This window comes from Vulpes vulpes, chromosome 4, assembly GCF_048418805.1.
Source record: "Vulpes vulpes isolate BD-2025 chromosome 4, VulVul3, whole genome shotgun sequence".
Classification (NCBI taxonomy): Eukaryota; Metazoa; Chordata; class Mammalia; order Carnivora; family Canidae; genus Vulpes; species Vulpes vulpes.
In genome coordinates this window covers 87872400-87897761 of record NC_132783.1, presented here as the reverse complement: position 1 = coordinate 87897761, position 25362 = coordinate 87872400, and positions in this window count along the sequence as shown.

Sequence of the window (25362 nt, the reverse complement as noted above, 5' to 3'; positions counted from 1 at the left end):
AAATATATTGTGATAAACCATAAAATCAAACACTATGTACACAGTCATGCCATCCAAAAGTAGAGGCCCAGTGCTTTGAGCCTAAGAAGTCTTCCAAAGGCATAAAACAATTTCTGAGACTTGGAGAAAAAGTTTTCTAACTATAAAAAAAACTACTGCAAACTCAAAATTAAAGAAGGTTTCATTACTAATGATATGTAACAACAAACAAAGCAAATACAACTTAACTCATATATAAATGTAATTATGTTTAAATCAAATAATAAAATAAATTATTCACCTATTGATTGATTTCTTGCTCTTCAGAGGCAGAGATTTGAGTTTATCACACTCCTTGGTTCAGGACAGAGTCTCCCCATTGGCCTGGCCCTTCTCTTGTTTCATTATTTTTCCATCCGTGGTTTCTCTCCCATTCCCTTCCCATAGCAGGAACACTTCAATACCTTTGATGCATCCCTATCCTTTAGGTTATGAATTTTGTGATTGTGTGTACTTTACATAAGAGTTAGCATGCTAGATATTTCATTCTTTTAATTTTTGTTCACTTGATACTATCTTTTAAGGATCTGTTCATGTTGCTTTATGTACATTTAGTTCATTGTTTCCAACTGCTGCATAGAGTTTCCCAATCTATTTATTGCCCTGGTGGTGGAACCCTAAATAGTTTCCCCAGCCCCCTCATAAACAAGCAGCAATGAACAGCTTCTGGGACCAGAAAAACTTCAGAAGATTCAAGATCATGAGGTATCTGGATGCTGAATTTCCCTATTATCAAGGAAATTATTACTGTTCTCCATTCACATTTCTCAGAACAGTGAATTAGGGGTCCCCACTGACTATATCTTTGGCCAAACTTCATGTTACCCAGCTTTTGACTGTTTGGCCAGCTAACATGGGGAAAATCATACCTTGTTCAAATATGTATTGCACTGTTTGGAGTGATGTACACATCTTTGTCCCTTGGGTTTCTCCTTTTGTGGATTGCCTATTCATAGCCCTTGCCCATTTTTTTCCCTCTCGGATTTCCCGTCTTTTTCTCTGTGACTTGTAAGGATTTCCCCTTATCTCCTTAATATTGATTTCTTGTCAGGTATCAATTTTTTCTATGGTGACCTTTATTGAATAGAAATCCTAAAAAAAAAAAAAAAGAAAAAGAAAAACAAAAAGAAATCTTTGGGACATCTGGGTGGCTCAGCGGTTAAGCACACCTGCCTTCAGTTCAGCTGGAGACCTAGGATCGAGTCCCACATTGGGCTCCCTGCATGGAGTCTCCTTCTCCCTCTCCCTGTGTCTCTGCCTCTCTCTCTGTGCTCTCATGAATAAATAAAATCTTTAAAAAAATTAACTTTAAAAAAAGAAATCCTTAATTTTGATCTTGCCATATGCATGCATTTTTCCTCCTTGTGGTTGTGCTTTTCTGGTCTTGTTCAAAACATCCTTCCCACCTCAAAATATACAAAGATATTTCTCTGTATTTTCATCCATATGCTTATATTTTATGTTTCACATTGAGGTCTTTAACCCATTTTGAATTCACCTTTTTATGTTGCAAGATATTCAATTTTATTTTCCTACACATAATGAATAATTTTTTTCCGCAGTCACCTAATAGACAAAAATCTCCCACCTAATTTGTGAGTATCTTTATCAAAGATCATTTCTATATGCATGGCTCTGTTACTCAGCTCTTGTCTCTGTTCTATTGCTGTTCTCATTCACATCTCTCTTCTTATTACTATAGCATTGTGATATGCCTATCCAATCCATGGTAGCATAGATTCCTCCTCTTTGTTTTGAGTGTTCAAAATTGACTTAGTTTTTTGTGTACCTAAACTCTAACATATAAGTTTTTAAATGAAGTTATCATTTCCACAGAATTTGGGGATGAGTATTTTTTTTATTTGGAGTTGTACTGCATGTGTGGAATTATGTAAAGATTATTAACATAGGTATAAAGCTGTCCAATCCATGAGTATGGTTTACATATATAACTGTTCAAGTTTTCATTAAAACTCTGATAGAGTTTTAAATTTTTTCTCCTTAAGCCCTTGTGCAATATTTTTAGGTCAAATTCTAGATATTTTATAGTTTTATTGCTTTTGTGAAAATTATAAGATTTTATGTCATTTTTTATTAAAGAGATTATATATGTTCTTATAAAACATTATTTATTTTAGTAAGTCATGCTGTTTATTTTCATAACCACATGCATGAATTATGTCTGAAAATATATCCAAGAATTTTATGAGAACTGTTGCCTGTTGAGAAGAACGTTTGGAGATCAAGGGCAAAAGGGAGACTACTTTTCACTGTATACTCTTCGAGACCATTTGCATTACTCTTTCAATGAAAAATTAGAAAATATATTAACATGTTAGTATATGTATAAGTACACAGTTAATGTCTGGGTACCATATCTATCTCTCTATATATGGTTTATCTATATCAAGAGAGAGAGAGAAAGACAGAAACCAAGAGACAAGAGATCCAGAATGAGCAAAAGTGAAAGCCTACATTCATTTCTTTAAACATGTCTGCACTGGGTGATACAGTATAATTACTGGTATTCATTGTGTGTGTCCTAAAATGAGTGACTTTGCAATTCTAATCTTCCCTTCCACATGGGATGTCAGGGGTGGTGATCCACTGTAACCATCATAGGAATGGACCTACACTGAATGAGTGTCCATGATAGCTTTTTCCTCGCCTTGTGTAGCCTCAGGTGTCCAAGAAACCACTTCACGTGTGAATTCTCTACATAGTCAGAGTTCAGGAGAAGGGAGAGCATGGGCAGTTGGGCTGAATGCAGAGGATTGAATTCTGGTTCCTCTGTGCACTGCCTGTGTGACATTGGGTGCGTTCCTCAACTTTGCTGTGCCACAACATCTTCATCTTTGAAAAGAAGGTGTAACAGTACCTACATCATAGAATTGCTGTGAGGACCCAATGAAATAACATGGTCAAATGCTTTTAAAAGCAGCTAGAACACAGTGAGTGCCCAATAAACAATACCCACGGACAGGGTTGAGACAATAATAAGCACTCATCACGTTTGGCAAAGGTCCTCCCACTAGAGCTTTGTGCTCTTCTTATTGGCGAGACCATATTTAGCTGAAATGCCCTGCCGTCTCATGTTGGTTTAAGCTCTGACGCTGTGTATGATTTTTAATAAGCTGCTTTCCTCCCCTGGGCTTCAGTTTCTCCATCTACAAGATGAGCAGTTGGGGCTAGATTATCTCTAAGGGTCCTGCTAGTTTTGACCTTAGACATGTACAACCTAAAAGAAATAAAAACTGATCCGTGCTGCATCTCTAAAGAAGAGGCTTCCATACAAGAGCCTCATGACAGACTGGATGGATCTAACACATGGATTTTGTAGGGCTTAGAAGACTCTTCTGGAAGGGTCGACATTGAATGCAATAGTAAAAGTTGCAGAGTGTGGTATAGCCTGGGGCTTCTCGAATGTAGCATGCACTGGAATCACCTGGGTCTCTCACTAAAATGCAGATCTTCATTCAGCAGGTCTGGGGCAGGACCCGAGCTACCATATTACAGTAAGCTCCCAGGTGTGTCAATGTCATTGGTCAGTGAACCACACTCAAAGGAGCAAGGGGTTTAATAGGTGCTAGTCCAGTGCTCCAAAAAGCACTGCAGACCAGAGAAGGAGGTAGGATGGAAAGGCAGTCATTGCTGCACCTCCAAAGGCAACCCCATTTCCCTACCCCTTGTTGAGTGTTGCTTGTCCCTGAGCACCCTAATTGGTGCCCAGTATGTCCAAACACCAGTGTCATTTAACTTCCCAGACAAGGGTATGGCCTCCCATCGATGTGGCTTGCTGCTGTTTGGGGCAGCACCATCCAAAAGAACTTTCTGTGTTGATAGAATTACTCAGTATATGCAACTTCCAATATGGTAGCCACTAGCTACCTGTGGCTGCCGAGCGCTTGAAATGTGGCTGAGGAGACCAAGGAACTAAATTTTCAATTTTATTTCATTTTAGTTAATATAAATGTGACTAGCCACATCTGGCTAGTAGCTACTATACTGGAAAGCACGGCTTCAGGGGGCATTTCCATATGGTGGACCCTGAAAAGAAAGTGGACTTTAATTAAATCTCATAGTCAGTCGTATGGCATCCCTTCCAATTACTATCTGAATGGTCTCTGGTAAATCAACAAACTCTTGGCATTTCCTCACTGGTAAAATAAGGGTGAGCACATCTAATTGGGAAGACTGACACAAGGATTTGAGTTTACATATATAAAATTCCTGGTATCCTGCATGATTCATAGTGGGTGGCTCCCAAGTAATAGCGCTTTTTATATGCATCTGGTCACCTCCAAAGAGTGTCAGGTCCCCCAACCCGGGTCTGAGACCCCACTCTCAACCTTCTGTGGCCTCCCTCATAGTATTTAGAGCTGTCCTGGCCTCACTCGTCAGAATGGTTCAATGGGAGGGGAGCCTGGGTGGCTCAGTCAGTTAAGCACCTGACTTGATTTCAGTTCAGGTCATGATCTCAGGGTTGTGAGTTTGAGCCACACTCAGTGGAGAGCCTGCCTGGGATTCTCTCTCTCTCCCTCTCTGTCTGCCCCACCTGCCACCATGCACACACTCTCTCTCTCTCTCTCTCAAAAAAATTAACAAATAAAATCTTTAAAAGAAGGGTTCTGTGGAAGAAAACAAGATGGCTTCCCCAAATTGTGGAATGTTGCTGCCTGAAGTCAGAGGGGGGCAGGTGGCTACATAGGGTCACACAGCCAGTGAGTGGCATGAACATGAGTTTTCCCAAGTCCCAGCTGTTGTCTCTTTTATTTTTTTAATTTTATTTTACTTAAATTCAATTAATTAACATATATTATTAGTTTCAGAGGTAGAGGTCAGCTATTCATCAGTTGCTTATCATATCAAGTGCCCTCTGTATGTCCATCCCCCAGTTACCCCATCCCCCCAATCGCCTCCCCTCTAGCGACCCTCAGTTTGTTTCCTAGAGTTCAGAGTCTCTTATGGTTTGGCTCCCTCTCTGATTTCAACTTATTTTATTTTTCCCTCCCTTTCCCTATGTTCCTCTGTTTCATTTCTTAAATTCCATATATTGTCTCTGTTTTATAATTAATTTATATTTGAAATCAAAATGTTACCATTTATTTAATACTGACTCTACGCCAGGCACTGAACCAGATCCTCTACCTAGGTGATTACTCACCTTTGCAATGGCCCTAAAGGATAGATGGGTTGGAATTTTTATTTTTCTAGAAAAAGAAACTAAGGCCCAGATGGGTAAGCGATCTGGCTTAGAACACACAGCTGGTTAGTGTCAGACTGTGGATTTGAACCAGCTCCCTCCACTCCCAAAGCCCCTCCTCCTTTCACATCACTTACTTTGCATTAAGTGTCCTCCCCATCATCTATTCCCCTCCGTGGATACTCTCCTCCAACCCTTACCCAGCACACACCCACGCTCACACACAGAGCCAGCCCCCACTACGCTTACCAGTCCTGTCCTACATGACTAAAAGGAACCATCCATGCAAGATCTGGGAGGAGTGTGAGTGAAGGCGAGGGGAAAAACATGCATAAAAGCCTAAGAGGGGATGAGCTGAGTGTCTCCGAACAGACACAGCAGTGCGGCTGGTATGTGGTGGGAAATCGGGGGTTGGCTATGAAGGTGGGCTTCATGATAAGGAATCCGGACTTCCTCCCAAGTTCAAAGAAAAGCCACTGGAGGGTTTTAACAAGGAACAACATAATCTCATCTTCATGTTCCAAAAACCACTGTAGCCTGATGTAGGAGAGCCTCTGGTGGGGGGCACCCGGGGCCAGGGACACCAATGAGGAGGCTCCTGAAACGAGCCAGTTGAGAGGGTATCAGGGCAGTGGGGAGAAGAAGCCCGATGGCACATACATTTAGGGAGAAGAACCATCAGCCTTACATTGTGCTGGGTGTCACACGATGAAAGAGAGAAAGCAGAGTCACAGAGAGCTCCTAGGATTTTCGGACTGAGCAACTGGGTAACTGTGTCGTCATATACTGTGTGATCACATTAAGGATTCTAGTTCCGGCCTGGTCACCAACTCACTGTGTGACCCCACTCTTAGGACTAAAGGATGTCCAAGAGTCTTCAGAGCCCTGGTGGCCCTTTTGTGGTCTCCACCCTGATCTGAGTATGCAAATGAAGTACCTCACACAAGGTATCTGGGGTGCTCATTGAATTCCAAGGGGTGTTCCCCTCGTATCTGTGGATCTCCAACTTGACCATAACAGCCACATGAAGTGTAAATTGAGATTTCTGCCCAAAATCCCATGTAAGGGACTCTGTTGTCTGGATTTGGCAGCTGAGCCTGGAGTGGCAGAGAGAGGCTAAGTCTAATGGGTTCCTCGGGCTCTCGGGCTGCAGAGCCCAGGATCCAGGATAGGCCCAGGAGTGGACATTCCTCATAACCCCTGAAGCTCCAGCATCTTCAAGACCAGCACAGTCCACACAGCAGACCATGCAGAGAGCTGAAAAGGGGGTGCAGAGCCTGGCATCTCCACCCAAAGGCTTGCTCCAGGTGCATCAGCCTTGGCATGGTGGCTCTACGCACGGAGAGAGAAATTTAATTCCCCCTGCACTTGCTGTCCTTTCTGCTGGGCACACTCTCCCCTAGGCACATTCTCCCTTGGGGTGTTTGAACATCTAGCTCCAGGAGTCACTGAATTCTAAAGCCAGCGTTTGCATCTCAGAATGACCTTCCTTGACTCCCCAAGCTGACATGGCCCCCATTGTATCAACCTGGTTTGCTGTCTTCAAAAGGCTCCCCAGTCACCAAATCATCATGGCTATTTCACCATTGACTGGTGTCTGGTTGACCACCCCAACTAATGGGTGAGGCCCATGTGAACCCGGGCCTTCTCTGCCACAAGATTATCAAATCCCCCAACTCGGGGCGTGCCTGCCAGGGAGGACACGCTCTCTCCATTCTTGCCAAATGATTTTTCTCAGCGGTCATGACTGAGCACCTGCTAGATGCAATGCACAAGCCTAGAGCTGAGGGTTTCAGGTTCACGAGAGTGAACTGCTCCCCTTCGGAGGTCATAGTCCAGTGGCCTGACATTGAATGAAAGAAGGCAGGCACAAAAGATGACACAGTGTGTATGATTCCACTCCCGAAGATACAAAAAGAAGTAGCACTAATCCGTGCTGTTGGAAGTCAAGACAGTGGTCACCCAGGCAGGGGGTTTCTTCACTTGATGGCTGGTTACACGAGTGTGTTCAGTTTGAGAGAACCCATCGAGCTCTGTCCTTACACTACATATGCATACACACACACACTTCAATGTCTAGTGGAGAGAAATTGGGTATCTTCAAGGAAATCCAAACCCATCAACATGGCATTCAAGACCTTCTCCAAATTGACTTCAACTTTTGAGCTGAGGGCCTCCCAGAGAGGCTGACTGGCCCCTATTGCCCAGAGGCTAAGATTACCTGGCTAAGGGGCCTATGTCCACCAACTGACCGAGCCCAGTGATCCCGCAGGTCCCCTCTTCTCCACGGGCCATGCTCAGAGCCTGCCCCCGAGCAGGTGCCCGGCCATGTCTGCTGAAAAAAAAAAAAAAATGTGTTGCTAATGTGATCCCTCCTCGAGGACGTGAGAAAAGCAGAACCTGGGAGTCCTGGGCCCGCCCCCTCCCTGCCCCAGCTGGGGTCACAGGGGCCTCTGGCCTCCTCGGATTGCAGGCAGGAGCTTGAATGAAACCACAGCTGGGAAAGCACTCTGTGCACCCGTTGCAACTCGGTTGGCCCGCGTATGAGATCATTGCTCGTTATTGGTGCAGCTAATGATAATAATAATAAGAGTTATTATTAGTATTATTATTATTATAAATTAAAACAGCATATTTTGTTCCCCTAACTGTGAGACCCATTTGGAACCCAGGGGGAATAACATGCAGACTACTTCCAATTTTTTCCAATTTGTCTCTAGAAAACTTCAGCATGAAGAGATAGATTGGTCTGGGCAGCGATGCAGACATCACGGACGCACGCACACACACACATGCACACACACCAGAGTGGGGGTCGGGCCTGGAAGTTGCTTGTCTTAAGGACAGATCCCAGGTTCTGCTGTCCTTCCTGCAGCAGCCGGGGTGGCTCCGAGTGTGAGGGAGGCTTGGGGGATGTGGGGACAGAGGGAAGGGGGGCCCAGGATCACCCCGAGGGCTCAACTCAGGCCCAGAGGCTCAGGGCCCAGCCGTTTAGTCGAAGTGCCAGGCCTCCGGAGATGCTCTTGGTCTGGTGGGAACACAGGCAGTGCAGCCAGGCCCTGGCCCTTGGGGAGTCAGTTCAGGGGAAGTGAGTATTGGGGGCCAGAGACAGGAGGGATGAAGGGGAGAGGAAGGAAGCAGGGCAGGAGGAAGGAAAGAGAAAGGTAGGAAGGAGGTGGGGACAGAGGGGAGGCAGGCTGAGCTGCGCTTTTGGTCCCAGATACCGAATGACTGGAGACAACTCCCATACTCCCTCTGACCTTCATTTCTCTTCATTTTTACACTGGGGGCGGGGAGAGGGAGGGACAGGCAGGTAGTGTTTACTGAGCACTTACTAACTGCCAGACATGCCTCTATTGTGCTACAGGTGCTACCTCGTTCAGTCCTGTAGACTGGACACCACAGCCACCCCCATCGACAGTGGGGGAAACTAAGGCACAGAGAGATGGTGTGAGGGCCCAGCTAGGAAGTGGCAGGGCTGGGACTCGTCCTCGGACACGCTGGTCCCGGAGCCCCCATCCGAGCCACCACATGACTCCATCAGCACAGGTGGGGAGTGGCTTTCCCGCACCCCACCCCCAATTTTCCTTCACAGTAGTTCAGCCACAGACGCAGGACCTGGAAGGAGCCCCTAGGGTCCTACGAGCAGGGGAGTAGGATACACACTGGGCCCTGCCATGGCCCTATGCCTCTGCACACGCCCTCCACCTTGGAGCATCTTCCTCTGGCACCCGGCCCTCCGTCCCCTCCTGCAGGACCCAGCTCACCTGCGCCCTTCCCAGGCTTCCCTGCCAGCCAGCCTCAGGCCTCTGCGCCCCCAGCGCTCCCCTGTGCCTTCTGATGGGTTCTCACACTGCGGGGCAGTCATCTGCTCTGGGCACGGGTCAATAGATGCCGGGACAACGGATCCTGTCTGGCCTCTTTACTACACCCAGTACCCCGCATCACAGGCCTTAAATGCCCAGGGTCCAGCAAACTGCTCCTCCCCGGTTCTCGGGAACCATAGGAGCCACATCACATACTAGAACTAGAAGGGGAAGCAGTGGGCCGTCGTGTCCAATGCCTCAGGTTTGCAGATGGGGAGACTGAGGCCAGACGGGGCGTGGCCTAGGCCCCGGCCTCCCTGCCCCCCTTCTGCAATCCCTTGGAGCTGGACCCCACTGCGGCCTGCAGAGAACCAAGGAGGTGCCTCGGTGTGCCTGCTGCTGTGAGGTTTTGTAAGGGACATGGCTGAGGAGTTGGCTGCCCTGGCCCCTCCTCGAGGACCTCTTGATTCTGGGGTGGCTCTGTACTCCAGTGTGTGGTCAGAGGATGTGACCTGGATGGAACCAGGGGACAATGACGTCTTCCCAGGGGGCCCCTGTCCACCCCGCAGCAGAGCCTACTCGGGGCAGTCCCACTGGTGGGGACACAAGGCAAATGACGGCTCCTAGGCACACCGGCCCGTGGCCCTGGCTCTGCAGGCTCTCATCCGACTTACCCGGCACCTCTGGGAGGAAGGCCCCGCAATCTGCTCAGGACAGCGGACAAATGGAGTTCAGAGAGGGTGGGTCAACTACCTAAAGCTGCACAGCTGCTCGCTGGATAAGCAGGGACACCAGGCCTGCCAACTGCAAACCCATACTCTTCCCACCGGACGAAGTCCCCGCACTGTGCGAGGGAGATGCCGGCCGCCTTCATCTGAGCAGCACAGGCCACGCTGCCATCGGATCCCATGAGCTCCCTGGCACCCAGATAAGGGTCCTCACCCATTTCACAGATGAAGAAACTGAGGCACAATGGGAAAGGTGCCAGCGGCCACAGCTGGGGCCCGACATGCTTTCCAGAGTGGCCCCCACATCTCGTCAACCTCACCGGCCCCAGGCGGTATCCGTGACGGGCACCTCCAGTCCACGTGGAACCGAGACCATGCCTGGCCAAGCCCCCGCCTCAGGATCTGTCGTCCAAGTCTTCACCGTCCTCTGTGACAGACGGTCTTCTATGGGTCCTTACCCCTGTCCCCTCCCTCCCCCTGCCCTACCAGAAGACAGAGCACAGAGCTCACACATAACCAACAACCCAAGCTTGGGCATGTGCAGCCCTTCCACGAGCAAACTGCGTGCACATGCATTCTCATGTCACCAAGTGAAGGGAGAAGCAGTAGCCCCACTTCACAGATGAGGATGCCAAGGCCAGAGAGGTTAAGTGATGGACACAGCCGCAGTGGTGAGCAGAGCCAGGCTTCTCGAAGCCCATTCGTGTCCTCTCCTGTCAGTCGGTTGCTGTGCACGGTGTTGCTTGGCGGCGCCTTCCAGCATCCCACCCTCCAGGGCTGGGTGAAGAGAAAAGCAGGCTCTGTGGACTGCCTGGGTGGGGGAACCCGGAGTCGAATAAAGCTAAACAGGCACCTGCAGGATGTTTCAGAGCCTTTAAAGTGTAAATGCGCTTCACAGCTCTCCAAAAGGAAGAGGAGAAGGAGGAAGATTATGTGCAGTATTTTCCAAATGTGCAGCTTTCTCAGATGATTTCAAAAGAACAATGTCTGTGAAATACCCTTCAGAAAACGCCGTGCTATGAGTCCTCCGAGGAGGAAGAGAGCAGGAGCTGCTATGTGGGCAAGTGGCCTTTGAATTAGTACTAAATCGATGGTGCTGGGACAGGTGAGGAAGAGGAGGACGCAGATCACGGAATAAGGGACCAGCGTTTGCAAAAATGTGGCATTAAAAATGCACAGGCTACGTTCGGGGAGTAAGGAGTCCCCAGAACATATCCTCCTACAAGCTGGCATCCCTGGAGCAGCCCTATTTTTTATTTGGTTTGCATGTCTGGCTTCCCACAAAGATTTTATTTGACCAAAGCATTCTGCCGCAGAAGGGGACATCTGTTGTTTTTCCTGCTCAAAATCCATTCTCTCCGCTTCTGCTGAGAGAACCTCACTCTTCCATGGGGAACACCTTCTCTTTGCTCCCACGTGCTTCCGGGGCAGCATCCTAAGACCCCAAGCTCTGGCCCTGCCGGTCCCAGCATCAGGCCTCCAAGGCCACCCACACCCACCTCTGGGACTGGTGTACAGGTGGGCAGATGACTCAGCGGCCCAAGGAGACTCACTCCAGGACTTGCGCTGGAATCACTTCCCCGGGTCCCGAAACCAGGAGCAGGCAAGCCCGGGACGGCCGGAGGCCCTCTCTGTCCTCTCTCAGGGAGAGCGGGCCTGAAAACGAAACCATCACAAAGGCAAGCGGAGTCCAGGGACGGGGTGAAGCCCTTCTGTCAACCTCCCACGGGCCCCTGCTCCCTGCCAGGCCTGAAGCCGACGGTCCCTCTGCGACCCAGATTTTTAGCCACCTGAGATAATAAAGGGTCTCGTTTCTGCAGCCGATCTCAATGAGTCCCACGCACACAATATTCATTTATTCATTCCAAATACGCTGTGTTTTAGGCACATGTCACCAACACATAACCTGCACGGGCGAGGCTGCCGTGTACAGCCTTCCAGGTTGCGCACCACACAACTGGAGGGGTTCCCTTTCACATACATGGAAGCACCCTGGGCTTCCACAGTACAGCCGCCTGAGGCCAGGGGGATACAAGACGTAAATCAGCCCACAGCCCAGAAGGGTGTGTGGACAACCCACGTTGTCCCCTCTACTCTCTAGAAGGACAACCACCTTCTTGCTCTCCCTGTGGAGATCCTTCCCATCCTTCACTGCCCAGCTTCCAAGAAGCGTGGCCTGACTGCCTCAGAGGCTACAAAGTGGGGACCATGATGGGAAACAGAGGGAAGGAAAAGTGGCCCAAAGAAGTAGGCATGGCCTGGGAACCTGAAATTGGAGCCGGGCTAAGGCAGCCGATTTTTCTCAGTATTGTCTCACAGTGGGGCTGCGGGGGCAGGAACAGGTTCTGAGCACTCTCATGGGATGGTCTGCAGAGTGCCCCCCCAGACACCCCAGAGTGCCGCTTGAGCTAGGGAGGGACAGCTGTGCCCTGGTGTTCCCTGCCGGCTTGACAGGGAGGGCCTCTGTCACCTGCACCGCCAGAACCCAAGAGCTGGGTGGATCCCGGATGCGGTCCCTGTGGTCACCACCCAGACAGGAGCCACCTCCCCGGGGGCATCAGGCTGCGTTCTTCTCCCTCCTGGTGGCTCTTCCCAGGGCTAAGGACGGTGGCGGGGCGGGGGGAGGATGACCCCTGGGGGACAGAGGCAGCACCTCTGGCTTGGTGTGCTCCTCTTGCACGCCCAGGGTTTCAGGGTGGAAGGGTTCCCCAGCCACCACCACCCCCTGCATTCCTCCTGGAACCCCCACCTCCCATCCGGGCCCTGCAGCCTCTGGGCCCTGGGGCTCGCTCCCCCCCTCCATCCAGACACCCAGTGTCCAGTGGGCCCCGCTCCAGAGCCTCGCGGGCTCCCTGCTGTCTTATCTGCACGGAGTCGGATCTTCCCCACCCCCTCCCCCCAGTCCAGCCCGGCTTTTTCTCCAATCCCCCAACCTAGGTAAATAGCGAATAACCCTCATTAACATTTCATAGATGTTGTATTATGCTCTTTTCCGTTGTATAAAACATGATACAAAAGACAGTCTAAAAAGAAACAAAATGCCCTCCTTGTGTGTTATTTACAGCAGACCTCTTCTAATCTAATCATCTCTCCTCCTCTGCCCCCCACCCACCGTCCACCCCCCACCCCCACCCCCTAGTGCACCACAACTTTGCAGGCGTTTTATTAAAATGAACACGTTGTTTCTGCAGCCCGGCTCCCTCCCTCGCAGGCCTGGGCATAAATAATTTATCTGAAAGCTGATTTGGTTGGCTACGCTTCCGTAATTGAAGGCCGTCCCCCACAGTTTATTGGCGAGCGTGGGGGCCCAGCCACTCCGCGCCCTGACCCCAGATGGAGCGACTCAAAGGCCCACGGCCCCCTTCAAAGCCCGGGGAGGCCTTGCTCGCCCATGTCCGCTCCTGCCCGCCTCCCTCTGCATCGGCCCAGGCCTCACAGCCCTCACTCTGTCCCAAGGCTGAGTTGCCAAGGCCCCTCCCCAGCGAGCACCCTCAGCTGGCTGCAGGCCTGGGGTCCCCCGCCGCCCAGGGCCACCGGCGAGCCCTGGGACCCAGGACCAGCTTGGAGCCCCTACTTAAAACACGAGATGAGAGGCTGGAGCCAAGTAACATAGACCATGAACTTGTGCCCTAGATCTAAGCGGGCCTGGTACAACCCAGCAGCAATCCCTGTTGGCCCATGCACCATCTCCCCCACCAAACCATTAGCACCCTCGCCCCCCCCTCCCTTAGGAAGGGCCTTGCTGACCTTGGGAATCTGCACCCCAGCCTCCAGCATCCGGCACGTGAAGGGCCTGTGCTTCCAGCCACAGACCGCCCCTCCGCTTGCCCGCCCCACGCCCCATCCCATCTCGCCTTTCTCAAGGACCACGTCCAGCCATCCTTCCCCTACCCCACGCCCCTTCGCCTGTGTCTTCTTCTCTCCCCTTGGATCCCCATCAAGTCTAAAGATACACATAGCGTGGCAGTTACAGGTCGGCCTCAGTGGTTCCGATCCTGGCTGTGCCACTAGATTGCCATGCGATCTCAGGCAATTACTTACCATCTGTGTGGCTCAGCGTCCTCATCCACACGCCGATGAGAGGACACAGGAACACCTCACGTTGGTGAAGTGAGCTAATGTATACAAGGTTCTTAGAACAGCGTTTGTCCAGTAGAAAGTGTTGCTCAGACGCTTACCATCAACGTTCTGCTAAAAATCAAACCTTGTTACCTGACGTCTCCTTCCAGCCAGCATCCCCATCATCCTACTCTCCGTGTATAGCCAAACTCGTACAAAGAGGCGTCTCCGTGCCCTGTCCCCAGCTGCTCTCTCCTCGTCCTGCCCTGAAGCCATTCTATTCTGGCATTCTCGCCCCCACCATGGCTCCACGGCAGTTGTCACCGTCACTGGTGACTGATGCTCACTTTTGAGTCCTGTCCATAAAACCTACACAGTCATCAGACACAGAGCATCGGCCTCCTGATCAAACATGCCCTCCACTTGGTCAGGGGGGCCGCTCGCTCCAGCTTCTCCTCCCACTCCTGTCTGGCTTCTGGTTCTCTGACTCTTCTGCTGGATCTTGCCTACTCCCCTGGGCTCCAGACGTCCGACGCCACGAGGGCTCGACGCCGTGACTCCTTCCCTGCCTGGGTCAGCACTGTCCAGTGGAAACAGAATGGGAGCCACAGTCACGATTTGAAATTGTACAGGAGCAACATTAAAGAAGTAAAAAGAAACAGGTGCAATTGCTTAAAAGAGTAGATTTCATCTGATTCCATAGAACCCAAATATTGTCAGGGCCCCGTGTAAGCAATATGGGAGTTATTGGTGGTGTATTTTGCATTTTTTGTTCTAGGTCTTCAAAATCTAGTCTGTATGTGACCCTGTGGCACATCTCCATTGGGACCAGCCACATTTTAGGTGCTCAGTAGCCAGACGTGGCCGGCGGTCACCACTCTGAATAGCACAGCCCTAGAGGCCCTGCTCCATTCTCATGTCATGAGTGCCATACGTGCTACCAGGGCTCAGACATTTTTTCACCAATCAAGGCCTCTCCCTCAAATTCCAGGTTCTGGGGTGCAATCGAGTGCCTCAACGACACTTCATATTTAACAGGTCCAAAGGAACTCCTCAGAAGATGCTGGAACCACCCTGATTCCTCTGGTTCTCTCAAAGCCCACAGCCTGTGGGCTCCACCTGGATCCTGTGGGATCTGAGCCCTGGAGTCTTCCTGTCTCCACTACTTTTCCCACGCTCCCACTGCCACTTCCAGGGTCACTTCCAGGGTCACAAGGTCACTTTCAGAGGTCCCACCTGCCTCATCTCTCCACTCCCACTTCTGGCCCTCAGTCCATCCTTCATCCTAAGACAAAAGATCATTTTAGAACAGAAGTCAGATGCTGTAATTCTTCCGCTCAGACCCCCTAGTAGTTTCCCCCAACTCCCAACTCCCCAAGACCTATAGCTAAAGCCCCACCACCACCACCACTTGCCTGGCTCACTCCCCATCCCGTTCCCAGGACATGGACATGCCAGAGGCTTTCCCAAGCCAGGGCCGCCACACCAGTCCTTCCATCCGTCTAGATGGCTTTTCCCCAAACATCTATAGAGTCCTGCCTCGGTTGCTGTTTGAATATCTTCTCCTGCTGTCCTTCCCTGTCAGGCTAGATGAAGCTGCAAACCAGGCCCCCACACAATATTCCCTACTCCCCTTCTCCGCTTGCTTTCCCCTCCTGGCATTTAGCACCAGCTCACATACTGTGGGCTTTGTTGTCTGTCTCTCTCCCCTATTCAAATAGAAGCCCTGTGGAGGCAAGTCTATTTTGTCACTGCTTGTCGCCTTTGCACAGAATAGTTATCCGCACATATTTCTTGTTGAATAATAAATGAGTGAATGCTTGACAATAGGAAGGAAGGGTGAGGGGAAGAGGGAGTCAAAGGCCTTCTTACCACTGGAAGTAAGGTTACAGGCTATCTCTGCTCCACACACAGGGTGCATCTTCCCCCAAATGTCTAGGGGGGTGGTGTCTAATCAGCATCCTCACTGAATCCACCCCCAGCTGTCAATCCCTACCCTGCCCAGCCCATTCCACTGATGGAGTGATGACAGCTATAACCACCAGCGCCAAGATATATACTGAGAACTGAGCATTTCACATACTTTATCCCATTTGAATCCTTATGATAAATCTCAACCCCTTGTAGCTGGGAAGAATCTGAGCCACCCCCAATACCAGCCAGAGAGAAGGGTCTAGACTCACCTGTGCCCCAGAAGATGAAGCCTTCTGCCCAGCCTCTGTGAGCAATAAATGTTAGTTCCCTTTGCTCCTGCCCAGTCCCACCCCCAAATTCCATCCAGCCTGCTGGGAACCCTGCTCAGTCCTTGCTACTTCATGCCCTTCCCTGGAAAGCTGACCCTATTCATGGCCTTCTAGTTGCTTTAGGGCATCTGGTTGGTACCACTCTTTCTTCCATTTTAGAATCAGGGCTTTGTTTCCAGTCTCTTGATAACATTGGTCACACATGGAGGTGTACCGTTTACATCTCCCTGCAAGGAAGGACTCTTTATCCCAGGCACTGTCAGCCCCCCAGGGCTGCCTGGGCCTCAGAGAGCTGCCTCATCCAAGGTCACAGCCTTCTCAGATGACTTGTACCCAGTGTCTGACAGAGGAAAGGGGTAGAAGTTGAGCCCACTCAGGTGACTGAGTTGAGCCCGCTCAGATGACTCTGGTGGGCATCTGACCTTAGCGCTCTGTATAGTCAACCAAAACTGTCAACCTGCATCAACTTCTCCTCTGCTCTGGACAGCCTCCTTCCCTCACTCTCATGGGCATCTGTCATGAGTACACCATTGTAGCCATCTTGCAGGATAAACCACTTGCATCTCCCACCCCCAACCAGAACCCAACCTGCATCCCTCACTCCCAACCAGACCAACCCACAAATTCTCCTGGACAGAGTGATGAGGCCTTTCTCTCTGACACCAGAGTATAAGCCAGCCAGACCATGCAGGGTATCGGCAGCCAGACCACACAGTTGACTTTTGGCTCCAGCCCCTTCTTCCTACCAGATGCCATATAGGCTGAAGACTTCAGAAGCTATGATCAGTAAAGACTCTTAAAATCCTCCAGCTTGGTTCCATCGTTATTATTTAAAATTCAGGACCCCTGATGCCCAAGGCGCAGGGATACTGGGGGCCTGAAGATAAGAGGTCCCTGTAGTTCTGCCTCAAAAACAAGTGGCCCAAGCCATGGGTAGCTGCTCTCATCCTCCAGCAGAGATCCTTGCTCCCTCTTACCTTGACAAAAGGCACCACTTGATCCATGACTTTACAGCATGTCCAACCAGTACCTCGAGACCACAGTGAATTTGTGTTTCTAATGAGCACCCCTCCCGCTGGTGGAGAGGCTCATGCTGAGATTGTCAGGAAAAGGGTTATTCTAAGACTAGACCAAGTGAGTAATTGCATCTAGAGATCTGTCCAGTCTTCTAGATTTCCTCGGGAGACAAGCACAAGCCATGTAGAGGAAAGAAAGAAAGACAGGACCTTCCCTGGATGGGGGTGACTTTTGCAGCCCAGCACTCTATGGAGTAGGACTTCCGCTGAGACCAAAGGACCATCATCTCAGAGCAATGGGCAGCTGAGCCAGGGAGGGCTTAGTGAACGAGCTCACAGATATCCACTATGCATCTACGCTGGGCCAGGACTGCTCATGGCAGAGCTGTTGGGGAAAGTAGAGATCCAGGCTCGCTGGCAAAGAACAGGGCAGGAGGTCGAGATTCCAGGAACCCTGGCCAGCTTCAGAGCAGAGTGAGCACAGATGTATAAAACACACAGACGGGGAGAGCTGGGACCAGGTCAGGATGCTGACCGAAGCAGGCTGCTGTCCTTGACAACTCAAGCCCCTGAAGACTCTGCCCAATGACACAAGGTCCCTATCATTCTGCTCCAGGAACAGCTGGTACGAGCCCTGGGCAGGCGAGATACTCTGGGCTTCGGATATGGAATGAGGTGTGACTGAGTCCCCATGAACACTGCATCCTCAGACTTTCATCTTAGAATAGCCTGTTTAGTCTTTGCCTTTCACCCACTCAGCCACTTTTTTTTTTTTTAATGAAAATACCTACTAGTCTACATAGGACCAATTGGCTTGATTTATGGACCGAAACCCCTCAGGTAAAGACATCACCCCCTCTTTGGAGTCCTAGCAACTAGAAGGGTTTTCTTTCATTTAAAGAAGCATAGCAAGACTTGCATTTACCTGCTTGTTCTGGAGTTCTCCAGGGATGCAGTGTTGGACGGTGGGTACTAGTACATTCTGTGCACAAATGCTGAAATATCACTAGTTCAAACAGCTTAATGATCATTGTACATGTGCCCTGAGCAAGGCTGCATGAATAACTAAAATGTCAAATGTCTTTGTTTTAGCTGCTATTCTATCAACTCTGTGGGTCTCATAAGCATGAACCACATGCCAATTAGAATCTCGGATGGTCAAGTGTAAATGTCTTTGTTCCATAAAAATGAAAGAGTGAATTATCACTTAAACTCTGTCTAGAAGAAATAATCTTTTAAAACCTCAAGATCCGTGGGTAGGAGGGATGGGTTGTTAGAGAGGATCCTCCCTAAAGATTGCTCCCTTGCACTTGAGTAGAACACATCCAAGGGCATAGTTCCATAGGTCTGAACTCGAATTTCCCACTGGAATCAAAATGCCAGGCAGCCCTGAGCATCACTCTATTTGTCAAGGCTGTAGACACACACACACACACACACACACACACACACACACACACACGTCAAGCCTGAAAGAGGGAGGATCTCAAGAGTGATGGTGTCTGCAGGGGTTTCTGAGATAAGATGAGGAGTCTTTACAGCTTCCAAAGGGAGGAACCCCAGCTACATTCTCCCTGCACCAGGGATTGGAGAGGTCAGTGGGCAAGGGCCCAGGGAGACAACTGTTCTCTCAAGACTCTCCCCTGATGAGCTATGCCTCAGCTACAAAAAGCCAACCACAAACCCAGTGTTTCCAACACTGTTTCCATCTCAGGAAATTTCATTCTTTTTAATCAAGATCAACACACACACGTATATATAAACATATACATCTATACTTGTATATATACACACACATACATATATGCATGTGTGCATATAAAATATGATTTGAGTTATCAAACTCTCCTTTGTCATTTCAGTGGGGGTGAGAAGGTGTTCAGGGGTGAGCAGAGGGCTGATATGGATCACTGGGGGCATGGTAGGGATGAATCAAAGCTGTTCTACTCTCTCCAAGACTGTGCTTTGTTCCCAGGTACGTGTGTGGACAACGGGGAGGTAGAGGAAGTGTGGGCCCCAAGACATGGGTCCTTCAGGGGACGGAAGGACTCCAGGGGGCAGTCTCAATCTTGTGAATCACTGCCATGAGGTCCCCGTGAGGTCAGACAGCCTGCCTTGTAATCCCATCTCCTCACTCACTAGCTGTGTGTCTGGGTCTCAGTTTCCCCCATCTGTCCATTGAGGAGAGTCATATTTGCCTCATGGAGTGGTTGGGTGAAATCAGCGGGATAAGGACTAGAACGCAACGCAACCAGTGATGAGGTGCAGATGAAGCCGGGGATGAGGAGGATACCCCCAGAACACAGTAGGCCAACCAATGACTTAGAATCAAAATCTAGCCTTGGATTCCCAGACCAGGGCTCTTCTTAACATACTGGGGATTTTTGAAGTGAAATCCACAGATAAAGTATCAGCGGTCCCTGAGTGATATCAGAAACTTGCTAAATTTGACGTTTTCATCTCAAAAACTGAAAAGCATTAGCGAGACTGTATCGCATTGTGTGTGGGTGATCATGTGATCACCAAATAATGCCTCGGGAATTCAGAGTTTGCATTTACATTCAGGTTTACCATCACGTTTTTGCAAAATGAAGGCCAGAAGACTTCCCGGGCTGCTGTGCAAACACAGGTTTAGCGGTTTAGCAATTGTTCAAACAGAGACAAGTAGAGGGAGGATTGAGTCATCAAACACTTCAGGGGACACTGGCAGGCCACGGCTCTGTGCCGAAGTGGACAGGACTGAAGTCACCACTTTCCAAGCAGGTGCTGGAGGGAATACCGTCATGGTCGGCAACAACTTGCTTGACAGCACTACCAGAGAGGGTGTGCGACCGGAAATTGTCTTGCGAGGTGGGATGTATTTTTTAGACTTTTTAAGTTGTTACACTTGGGTGCTCTAAAAACTGACCGGCCCATCAAAATCTTAGGTTTGTGTTTACAGATTTGTCCATTTTAACACATGAAAAATAACAATATGGGTAAAATTCTTATATTCTTATATTCAAATATTAATAATATTGACAATAACTCTAATGATGGCCTGGCATGTTCAAACATCAAAACAACCTAGTTGATAAGAAGCAGGACTTAAAATGGGAATACATCCTCCTATTATTAAACCCAACATTGCTTATTTTACTTTCAGCAAAACATCATCTGTCACATTAAATTAATGCCATTAATTTGAATTTTAATGGTTTTGCAGTTTTGTTTGCATTTAATGTGTAATTGTGTTTTGGTTTTATAGCGGTGCAAGAGCTAGAAGCATAAGGAATTTATACTTACTTTTATGTTTGTATATATTTAAGTAACAATATGATCAAAATAATTTTAGTCAACACCGGGGGTCTGCAATAATTTTTCCCCTTTAAAATGCATGTATGAGTCAATTTTAAGAATCACTGAGACTGCGCAATAGCTCACTGCTAAATGCACAAGGGAACTTTAATTTAAAAAGTCCTGAGTGAGGTTGGATTTGGCCCAAAGCATTGTGGGATGGGCATGTGAGCCAAAACTGCTCCCTAGGAGTCGGGAGCTGAACTTTGCAAAGCGCTAAGCCAGTTAGTGACCATCCCAGATGGCTAAAGGATCCTAATGGACTACTGATATCTTTGCAGTCCCTTTCTGCTATTCCTTTGCTAAACGGTTTCGAGCAATTCCACGCTCATTCAGTGATAAGCCACTGAGCTCCCAGGGGTTCGTAACCAGAATCATATATGACAAACTTTGCATTCATGCACTTTGCGGGAAGAAAAGGCCCACAGTCAGGCACACAATGTCATCATTACCCCCAGGCAGTGGCTGGGGGTCCCTGTGCCTGACTCCTTGGCAGGCACTTGCTCATTAACCTTCCGTCCGCACTTGAGAGCTGAAGAGGTAGGGGCCTGGGAGGGCTGGGTCACTTACTTAACACCCACAGCTGAGTAAGTGGCTGAGCAGGGCCTTGAACTTGTGTTCATAGGGCTCTGGAGCCTGGACTGATAGCCACTCCACCCGGCCACCTCCTCCTCTCCCAGCGGCAGCAGGTTCTCAGGCAGTTGCTAATCCCCTACAGATAGGACTGTTCTTCTATGTAGCAGGATGGGAATGGGAGTCCTTTAGCTGAAACCCCAAAGCCAAGGGCAGCAGGTGACAAATCCCCCCACAATCCAAATGAGGGGTGTTAGAGTCCCTACCTGAGGTGTGTTGTGAACTGTGTGTACTTTCTTCTCACTCTTCAGCCCACATTTAAAGCAAACCAAGGGAGCGGGTGTCAGGGTATGAGGGGACTTCCCCACTCATAAAGTGCTGGGACCCCACTGCTCTCCGCACCTCCACAAGCTACTGTACCTCCGCAAGCTACAGGGGCTCTGGAGAAATGAGGGTGGCTGCAGAGAAGGGGCACCTGTGCCTCATTTCCCAGATGGAGGCCCACTGAGCTGCAGAAACCCCAAACCCACGTCTAGGCACAGCTATTTCTGTTTATCACACGATTCCCCCCACACCATTCCCAGAGTTAGAGAGGACGGCATCTCCAAGAGATTGTCCCACTCGGAGACCTCGGGCTGAGAGGTTAACCAGAGGAAGGGGAGGCCAAGGGCAGCTGCAGGACCTACAGGTGAACGGGAGCTTCTCCAAGGCCAAGAGGAGGCCAGAGAGGGTAACCAGGTTCTAGGGCTGTGCTGGGGACCCAGCCAAGACATGACAGAGGACCACTGAGGGTACACCTATACCCCACAAAATACCCAGCACTGGCACACCTGCCCACACAGAGGCAAAATAAATAAATTCAGCCAGCACTGTGCATTTGAAAAAGATCGGGCCCCCTTTCTTCCATCCTCCATCATTTTTCGGGGCCCCTGGAGAAACCAAGGGCAGACAGGAGGATGTACTGGTTTCCTAGGGCTGCTGTGACAAAAATCCCACAAACTGGGTAGCTTGTAGACAGAAGTTTCTTTTATTTATTTATTTTTTTTTTTTTTAGATTTTTTTTTAATTTATTCATGAGAGAGAGAGAACAGAGCAGAGACACAGGCAGAGGGAGAAGCAGGCTCCATGCAGGGAGCCCAATGTGGGACTCTATCTTGGGACTCCAGGATTATGTCCTGGACCAAAGGCAGATGCTAAACCACTGAGCCACCCAGGCATCCCCAAGAAGTTTCTTGTCATCTACTTCTGGACACTAGAAGTCCAAGACCGGGGTGTCAGTGAGGAGACCTCCCTTTAACAGCTCTGGGGGAGGATCCTTGCCTTGCTCTTCCAGCTTCTGGTGATGGCCGATGATCCTCGGCCCTCTTCGGCTGATGGATGGGTCACTCCAGTCACATGGCCATTTTCTCCTGTGTGTCTCCCCTCTGCATGTCCAAATTTCCCCTTTACATAAGAACACCAGTCCTACTGGATTGGGGCCCACCCTGAAGACTACATTCTAACTCAATTAATTCTATAAAGACTATTTTCAAATAAGGTGACACACTGACGAAGCAGGTGTTACGACTTCAACTTATCTTTTTTCAGAGACACAACTTAACCCATAACAGTGGACAACACATCCCCAGGCCACCGCAGGCCTCCACGCACCAACGTGGAGGTCCACACGGCAGGGAGGGAGACACTCTAAACCGATGCAGAGGACGGGCTGTGCATGGGCCTTTTAAAAATCTGACAATAAAATTTGTTCTGTGCATGAAAATGGTTGAGAAGCTCTCGTAGGTGCCTGCGATGTCATCAAGGGGAGGGGAAGGAGATCCAGCCGGGCATGATTGAAAGCATCGAAGGGAGAAAAATAAAGCCATTTCCTGTTCGTACCCCATCGAGTTCAGCCCATTCAATATATGGTTATATATACAAGAGGCAGCTAGGGACCGAGGCAGCACAATATAACATCAAGTGAATTAAATCAACTGTGGAGGAGGAAAAAAATAAAAAGGCAGAGAGAAAATGCTAAGAGAGTCAGGGAGGAAAGACTCGGCGTGTGCCCCCCTGGGGCTGGGCCTTCAAGGATGGGGTGGGCTCTGCACAGTGAGCAGAAGGGTGAGGGCAGGACCTGGGTGAGCAGAGCTGACCCTGTGCCAAAGCTGCAGACAGCCTGGATCCCGTCCCAGGAAGGTCTACGACCCTCTTAAAGAACTTTTATGTCCCCCATCCTGGGCAGCGGATGCAGATTTTATGTGTGTCTGCAGGAGGCTAAAACTGTCTTCAAACACGAAATTATAATGATCAGATGTCTGTCTCGGGGATGCGAGTGTTTCCTCAAGCCGAGAGAGCCCTGCAGACAGTGCCAGAAGTGGATTATAAATAACCCACTACCACGTCTCTCCTTCCCCCTGGCGAGGCTCCTGGCCCCCAGTCTCTTTCTCCCAGTTGGCGAGATCCCAGATGGGTTTTAACGAACAGTTTTGCTTTCTCAGCTGCATGCACCCGGGTTTTTCTGGATCAAAACATGGGCTTCTTCTTCTTCTTCTCTCCTGCCTTGTGAGCCGAGTGGAGAGGCTGTTTGGGGTCTTAGAACATCAGAGAGAATAGGAAGATGCCACTGGCCCACCAGAAAGGAGGACCGAGAGGGAAGTACCCACTACAAAGAGGAGGCCCAGAGCCTGACAGTTTGCAGAGAGCTTCTGGGCTGGGTGTTCGCCTTCATTTCTGAATTCGGGGCCACAGGAGGTCGGGGGGCAAAATGTCTCTAAGGGGAGGCCCCGAGGCTAAGCCCATGCACTCGGCCGTGATCACGTGCTGCACCCTGATGGGTGGGACGTCCCTTTCAAGTCTGCTGGGCAGCTTCAGCAGCACTGGGTGGGTGCATGCCCAACCCCCTCACCTTGTATGCCCCCTGCCCCCAGCACCGGCTCCAGCTCTCCTGCAAGACCCTCCTCTCACCAGCGTCCCTACCTCCAAATCCTCTTCTGCCCTCCCTCTTAGACCAGGACTCCCAGAGCCTTCCCAGAAGCCGCCTCCCTCGGCCCAAGAGCCCATCTCCCTGCACACCTCCGGTCCTTTGACCTGTTCATCCTTCCCAGGCATCCTTTCCATCTAATATCAGAGCCTCGTTTCCCAGAAGGGGTGCTGCTGAGGATAAGCAATGCCTCCCGTTCTGCAGAGCGAAGGGGACCCTTAGGTGTAAATGCAGCAGGGAGTCCCTGGGTGCCTCAGCCCCCGCAGGAGAGCAGCCAAGTTCCCAAGGCTCCTGCATAATGGAGCAAGCTTCACCCGATCTGCGTCAGTATTTCCCAGGCTCTGTGATGGGGGAATCTTTGGTCCCCATAACAGTCCCCAGGCATGGAGTATCACAGACCCCACTTTTGGAAGAGCCCCAGGAGGGTGTGTGGTGACACACAGCACCCCTGGCATGTTCGTGGGGTGGGGGTGGGGGATGAGCCGGGACTGTGTCTTACCTGCCTCTTCCCCAACACCATGCCCTGCACATCCTAAGTGGCAGCCGTAATTGGGCAATCCTGTGCCCACCCGACCCACCCTGGGGCAGTGAACAGACTCGGGGGGTGATGTCAGGTGGGATCCTGAGGCAGAAAGAAGGCACGGACTCACCCTCTGCCCTTTAAGCCCCCTCCCCAGTATCCCACCCAGTGTCCCCTCCCTTCTCCACAACCAGAGGGCCACTGAATTCTCCAGAAGGCGGCCAGTGTTTAATAACCACACAAAAGCTCACAGAGAGCGAGGTGCGGTGGAAAACCGTGGGGACACACAGACCGGAGCTGGCTTTCTCCCTTTCAGCGGCTGATCTTGGGCCAATTCCTCTACCCCTGCGAAGCTCAGTTTCCTCATCTGTACAAGAACCATTGTCAGGCTGGCTGCTCCAGGCCGCCATGAACCTTCCCTGAGATGCCTCTAAGTGGACACAAGTCCCAAGTCTCAAGTCCCACACAGCAGCCGGGGAGGGTCTACAGCAGGCTGTGATTCTGAATCCTGCCTGGGAACAGATTTCCTTTGCTGACCCATGGGGTGTGCATTTGTGGGGAGTCTCGCTGAAATGAGAGACCTTAGGGTCTCAGTTAAACTAGTAGCAGATTTGAGGGCACAAGAGCTGATGTGGTGCTCTCTGGAAAGGTCCTGGTGACTTTCTGGGGAGCTCCTTCTGTGAGCAGGGCCTGCCGGAATAGAACAGATCAGAGTTGCCCTGGGAGCATGTCTGAGCCCTCCCTCCCCGAGGGGCCCTGTGGGGGGCATGGCCCTGGGATGAGCAGAGAGCACCCGGTTGTGGGGCTTGGTCTCCAGGGGCCTGGCATGGACCGTCCCTCGAGCTCCGGCCTCTGTCCCCATACAGTTTTCTCTAAA